Source organism: Crocodylus porosus, unplaced genomic scaffold (assembly GCF_001723895.1).
Source record: "Crocodylus porosus isolate Cpor-Errol unplaced genomic scaffold, CroPor_comp1, whole genome shotgun sequence".
Lineage (NCBI taxonomy): Eukaryota > Metazoa > Chordata > Crocodylia > Crocodylidae > Crocodylus > Crocodylus porosus.
In genome coordinates, this window is record NW_017728951.1 from 53,696,438 (window position 1) to 53,704,169 (window position 7,732).

Here is a 7,732-nt window from a genome sequence, read left to right on the forward strand (position 1 = left end):
AAAGTTGGGAGTGAAGCAAAGGCAAATTTATTATAGCTTACACACACAACAGTTAACAGAAAGATAAATGCAATAAGCAGATAATGCAGTATTAAAGAGCTAATAGTAAATAATAAAAACAAATAATAACAACAGATGATGGATCAATTCTGTTGCAAGCTAACTGGGCACTGCAAGGGTATCAACCACTGGGCTGTTCAAAACAACAGATAAACAGACATGGGTTAGCAACTTATCGATAGTCCCTCAATTCCTGGTGCACGCCAAGTGATTCCAGCAAAGTCAGGTGTCCCCGATCAATGCTGTCAGCGGGATTACCAGGGAAGATCCCTCAATCAGGATCTGATCCTCACTCACACTGGCAGTCCGGGCTTAGAACAGCAATGACCACTCTGTTCCCGCCTTCCTGCTGGTCACATGATGCATGTGCTTTTTATACCTAGTCTTATACAAATCTGTTGGCTTTAGAGCCACTCACAATCTTGCCCTATAGCTGTTACTCTATGGGATTGAAAGGTGTTAAAAATTATCATAAAAGCTTATTACCTAGACTTGGGTTTATCCAATAAGCAAATTACAATGCAGCACCTTTAGGTTTGAAATTGACATTACTCTGCCTAAGCCCAACCCTTTTAGGTTTCTCTGAATATGTTTTCTTGGGACGTGCTTCCCTAGAATGTGTTGGGTGTGCCAGGCGGTTGGATCCAGTTTTTATCATCAAGGCTGAACTCTGAGCAAAAACTGTTAAGTCAGCTAATCTTGCAGCTACAGCTTCACCTTTGGGGCCCAGTCAGTTCCACGATTAATACAAACAGTTATTTTTATCATTTTGGTTAAACTTATGACAGACAAGTTACATTTGCAGGTTACAAACTTGCAAGCTTTATATTAGCTAATATTACCTGTTAGGCAAAATACCAAATGCCTCCAAGAAGCACATATTTATTGCTTATTAATCCCTCTGGTTCTGGCTGTCACACCCCTAAACAGAGCTGAATGGGATACCATCTCTCAGATCTTGGTGGTCCTCAAGCCCTTCCTCAAGGCCACTGAGAGCCTCAGCACTGCTGATGCCCTCCTTAGCCAGGTGATTCCTGTAGTGAGAGAACTTCAGAGCCAAATGGAGAGATTCCAGAGGATTAATGTTCCTGTCTGGGGCAGGCTGCTGTCACCAGATGTGCAGGCACTGGTGAGGCAGCAGAAGGAGGGCATCAGGAAACAGCTGATCCATTGTGGTCCAGTACAGTCCATGTTCTGGCTGCCATGTGTGACCCAAGGATGAAGGGCACTGTATGCGTGAGACAAACACTGAATCACTGGATGGAGATGCTGGTAAAGAAAGTCAGGGAGTCACAATGGCAGAGTCAGGGGGACGTGGAACAGGGGGATCTATTGTCTCATGCTAGCACACCATCCACAAACGAGTCTTATCTCCCACCACAGGTGCTACCAATATGGGCTAAGGGCATGGCTTCTATGGTGAGGTTCAAAGCCACCAGACCCCAGCATCAGGCGGGTAACGCTCACATTTTGGTGGCTACTTACCTTGCTGAGGATGCAGAGCTGCTGCTGTGCAACCTCTTAGCCTACTGGGCAAGCCACAGACAGGTGTGGCCAGATATGGCCACAGTTACCTGGGAACATCTGTCCTGTCCACTGACCAGTATGTCAAAAGAGAGGATGTTCAGCATTGCTGGGGATGTACTGACACCCCACTGTACCTGCCTGGTGGAGCAGCTGATGTTCCTGAAAGTGAACCTCCCACTGCTGGGGTTCCCCAAGCTCCAGGTGCATATGAACTTATTGCCACCCTCCTCACTCTGTCCACACCTATTTCAATTTTTCATTTTTTTTAAATCCAGGTAATATGCCACTCTCAGCACTAACTGCTTCACCAGCCAGCAGGAGAATAACATGTCCCTGCTGAGCTCATTCCCCTGCCAGGATGAACTTGGAGGTATGAGGTGGGGCTATGGGGAAGGAGGATGCCCCAGGTCCTGAACATGACCACTAAAACTGTACCTTGCCAGGATAGGGAGGCCTGGTGGGACTACTGGTGGTGCAGCAGCTCCAGAAATGCCAGGACCAATGATCCTCTGGTGAAAGGTGGGTAGAAGGTGCCATAACCTCCAGCTAACACGTGCATGAACACAGTTCTGGCTGGGGAAAGACCAGACCTGTCATGTCTTTGACAGGCCTGATGCTTGCTGGTTGCAATGCAGTTGTGAGGTTCCCAGTGTGCTTGGCTTAGCTGCCTCGGATGCCAGCTTTCAGGTTGAAAAACCCTTTGTCAGCCTGAGGAAGTACCAGCAGTTGGTGTGTCTTCTGGTCCTGGATCGAAGGAATAGTAAAGAAGCCAGAGGCTGACCTGGCACACAATGCAGGCAAGAAAGTCATTCAATGAAAATGGAAATGGAGATGCCAGAGGGGAGGGACAAGCTGTGGTGGGGGGAAAACAGGGATGTAGCAGTACAGGTAAAAGTGCAGCGGTACCTGGGGAGTCAGATGTCCAGAAGGTTGCAGTGTGTCAGAATTCTACTGTCTAGTCTATATTGAGTCCATGAGTTTCTGTACCTAGGAGACTGATGAAGTGAAGTTCATAGGCTCGGCTGTGAAAAGTGGTTAGTAATTTGTTCCCTGTCAGGATCAGGCCTGAGAGACTGGAAGCATAGTGTTTTTTTGGTGAGGAGTGTGTCCCCACGGGTAGTTGGGTATTATTGTGTTTGATAGATTCCAATGTGCAGTTTGGGGTGCAGTTTCTCTGAATCCCCAGCACCTATCTCCTTGAAACATGGCAGGCTTCATGCCTGCAGAAGGAGCCACCATTCCAGCATGTTTCATCAAAATCAGAACAGAAATGACAAATTTATAGCCTGGTTCATCCTGCCCCATTATATCCTATGAGTGATACATCAAAACAGGCTTGAAATGCAAAACTGTTTCAATGGAATGATACGGAACAGCCATTTTGACTCGAAACAGAAGTAAAAAAAGAACACTGTTACGCTGAACTGACAAAATGCTGGTGAAAATGGAATGCTTCCATCTCGCACAGCCCTGATAACTACATTTAGAAAAATATTTTGCATCAAGATATCCAGATCTAAATATCATGGTTGAATCCCTACATTAAGCTAAACAGGAATGTTAAATCTGAACTCCCAAACTTTTTGGCAAAATTGACCTTGATGTGGTTAGATCATAGGGTCATAAAAAAGCACAAATGTCATAAAGTCATCTGGTCCAGCCTCTTGCTCAGGGCAGAATCACCCTTGACTAAACCAACCCAGCCAGGTGGTTTTTCTTTATCTCTATTCCTTTAGATACAAACCCAAAGTCAATTCTTGATAGCCTGTTTCCACTGGGGTCAGTTTTAGTTAAAATGTTCTCCCCTGCCAACACATCTCTTAGTGACTCTTCTTTCATTATATTTGCTAACAATCTGGATGAACTGTCTAAAGTTCTGTCTCCTCCTCTCTCTATTTGTCACCTACTTCTATTATGCAACTGATGTCCCCTGCTATTATTTGCAGTCTCCCTCAAACCACATAAACTGCCAGCTTGCTAAGCAGAGCCTTCCTCTCCTTCTGCTCTGGTGGTACATATACACTGAAAACTCCTAATTCTGCTCCCCTGTCTGATAGTATCATTCACTGCAGTATGCCACTGATAATGTCTTCCTCCTGCTTTGGTTTCACCTTTGGATTCTTGAATACTATTACCACTACAGCCACTTTTTTTTCATTTGTTGCTGACTACCACAACAGTCCTCATTTCCACCTTTTCTCAAAGCACATATTATCCCTTTCCCTCATATTCCCATATTCTTGTCAGCAAATTGTGTCTGCCTTTACTTGTTTTAACAATGGTTTGAACTTTTCCTTAATAGTACACTCCTAACATTAAAATCTATAATATTACACATACTGCATGCCATCTCCATTAGTAAGTATTAAGCTCACTATGATACAGAATGTATCAGGAGGCTTGCCGAGCACTGGGAATTCTACATGATGACAATGAATGGGATGGTGTTTTACCTGATGCTGCACTTACACACATGTGCAGTCAGATAAGGGAGCTGTATGTCACAATGCTTCTGTTTTGCAACCCAACAAACTCAGCAGGACTCCTTGAACGTCACATTGATGCAATGGCTGATGACTTTGAGCTCTGTACAAAACCAGCTTCACAGTCTAGGGATGTTCTTCTTGCTACAATTGTTCTTTATATTGAGAAGCATTTAAATAGCCATGGAAAAGAGTTGAAGAACTATCACCTTCCATCGATAGGCCGTGATCTCAGAGAGCAAGCTCGCTCATTCTTGGAAGACATCCCCACTCAACAGTTGTCAAATGCATTAGCAAAGGAGCTGTACTATAAATGGCAGGAGCAACACCAAGTTGCTCAAGATTCACTGCCAAGTATTCTTGCAGTGACAAAAGGTGGATGCAATCTTGAAAGCAGTGGAGAATTAAGAGTCACTTTGTGATGCACCTGGTGGTACAGGAAAAACATTATGCTTTAACATGATTCTTTCAGCAGTACATGGGGAAGGGAAGATTGCATTGGCTATGGCATCCAGTGGGATTGCTGCTACCATACTTATGGGAGGCAGGATCATGCACTCAACATTCAAGGTACCTCTGAATGTGTTGAAAACCAGCACCTGCAGCATATCAACACAGTCTGACCTTGCTGAGCTGATTTGAGAAGCAGCTATCATCATCTGGGATGAAGCACCAATGGCTCATTGGTACATGCTGGAGGCTGTAGAATGAAGTCTGCACAATTTACTGTAGAGCAATGTACGTTTTGGTGGCAAGGTGATAGTACTTGGGTGTGATTTCGGCAAATTCTGCCTGTTGTGAAAAATACCTCATAGACACAAATAGTGAAGTGATCTGAGTTGTGGAACCACTTCCAGATTTTCCAACTTCATGAGCACATGCAAATATGATGCTATTGTGACAAAATTTGCAGGCCAAGAATAGATTTGTAAAAGTGTAGATGTTCCTTCAGAGGATGAAAGTGTTATGCCTGTGCCAATTGAGTACCTGAATTCCATGGAGGTGTCAGATTTGCCTCCACATCAGCTTCACCTTAAGTCTGGGATGCTCATTGTGCTTCTGTGAAACCTTGCCTCTAAGGATGGTCTGTGCAATGGAATGAGGCTATTGGTGCAATCTGTCATGAACAGCAGACAACTTGAGGCAAATTTTGTTGGATCAGAAAGAACAGTACTAATTTCTTAGATGGCACCGAAGCCATCTGACAACACATTTCCATTCATCTGGACACATCAACTGTTCCCTGTGCAAGTGGCATGCAGCAAGACCATCAATAAAGCCCAGAGCCAAATATTAAAAAAAGTAAGAGTGTTCCTTCAGGATCCTGTCTTCACAACTATATGTGGTTGCTTCCAGAAACTCCCACCCAGAAAACATCCAATTTACAGTGACTACTGACAAAACCATGAATGTTGTGTATACAGAAGTGTTGTAAAGCTCTTATAGTAAGAAAATGTGATATGTTTGAGGATTTCCTGTATGCTGAAGTGTTGAGAAGCTGTTGAAGTGTAATAAAATGTAATCTCAAGGATTTTCATACAAGCAACACCGCATGGGGCATCTAATATGCTATAATGAGTGCTGTTGTGCTTGTTTTAGGACGGTACTTGTCTCTTTACTGTTCTCCAGTACAGCTGCTACCTGTGGTCGACTCCTCCCTCTGCCCCACTCTCATGTCTGTCACTTGTGCAAGTTGCCTGGCTGTCTTTGCATTCATGAAGTTTTTCATTTTCCCACTTCCCCAGTGCTTCCCATCTCCAGCTTACCACTCCAGGCTGGAGCCCAGGGGAGTTAATGGCAGGAAGCTGCTGTCTGATTCCAAATCATTCCCTTCATATCTGTAGCAGAAAGCCCCCTTCATACATTTATTTCTCTTCTGGACATTAATATAACAGTAGCCCTTTCTTGCCTGCACTCCTTACCTGACCCCAATTTGGGCATTTTTTTTCCCTTTTAAGTATTGGCAGAAACCTAGCACATTCATTGCATGGGTGTGGCAAGGCTCAGAGCAAGCCAGCAAGCCAGAAAGCTAAAGTGATTTTCTGTAGAAGAAGCCTACAAACTACATCTACATATTAATTAAACTCAGTGAAAGAAAACAAAAGAACTAAAATATCCACTTTAAAGCAAACCTGTAATAGACAAGCCAAGCCAACGTACATTGGAAACACGACTGTAAATATATCCTGGTGAACACATTCCCCCTTTGATTAAAACCTATTTCCCAAAGCAAGCTTCCCATATCTGTCTAAAGTGCATGCTAAATCTGCATCTAACTTAATTCACTGACTGTCTCCAGTGAAGGATCCTCACTACCTCACCGTGCATTTTTATATTGCATGTGTCTCACCTTTATCCTGGCAATAAATATTTTATATTTTATAACGTTTAACTTTTAACAAATGTATTTTTCTTTGAAGTCATACCTTGTATGACTTCAAACTTATTGTAAAAATGCATTGGCATTGTAATCACTGGAATTGTATTGCTGTATTGGGCTGTTCCCCCTTGAGTGAATGTGAGTATGTACGATGAATCAATAGATAATTGAAGACAAAGCAAGAGCCTCTCTCTCTTAATTGGCAATAACCTAACCAGAGAAACTTAGCATTACAAAACTCTACTCTACAAGCCATTTTAAGCTAATCGAGCCAACGAACTGATTCCTGGAACTGAGCACCCACCCTATTGACTATTCCTGTAATCCATAACAATACAGCCATTAAGTCAATAAGTCAAGGGTAGACTCCCAAAACTTCAGGAACCAGCAGGCAGACACCCCTCTGACTAACATCTGGCATGCACTACTCAAGACCCACATGGGACAGAGAGCTCCAGATTGGGCAGCCAAGATTGTGCTGGGGGATCACATAAGTCTGCCAGAAAGGGATAAAAGGCAGTGAACCATGACCCTAAGTGGTTCCCTCTCTTTCAGCACCTGACCTACCAAGATAGAAGGACAAGCAGGCAACCCCCTTCTGGAGAAGACTTCACCTTAAAGGAAGCTGACCATTGACAGCAGACTCCAGGGCCTTGGATAGCTAGATATACTGACACCAGTGTTCTCACAATCACTACTATACTCTATACTACATGGGTTTAAATGACATGGGGTTGAATGAGCGAGTGTGCACATGTGCAAAGCTGACCAGTATACCTCATAACTCAACGTTTGCATTTAAGATTTTATTGGTAACGTCACATCCAGTACAATAAGTTAGAATGTATTATAGTCCTGTGAGTTGCTCCTTTGTACCCAACATTTCCAGGTTTCTTTTTCCTGATTTTCTTCCCCCTGTGTTTTCTTTCTTTTCCCTTCCTGACCCCTGGGCTCCTTCATTTGTTCCATCTCCATTTCTTCTGCTTGTTTGATTTCTTCTTTCTCCCTCTACCTCAGTTCCATGTCTGGGCTCTCTCCCACTACCCCCTCCCTTTCTTCTTCTCCTGTCTCCTCTTGAGCCACCTCAATCACAGATACTACATGCCCTTCTTTCTTCTTTCCTCGCACCTGTGGGGTATTGTCTACCATTCCTACTTCTCTCTCACCTTCTTCTTCGCTACCCCTGTCCCTTTCTTATTCAAGCTGTTCCTGACCTTGCTTGCATAGGCTTTGGGACACCTGCAGAATAGGTGTTCCTTTCCCCCATAGTTAGTGCACTTTA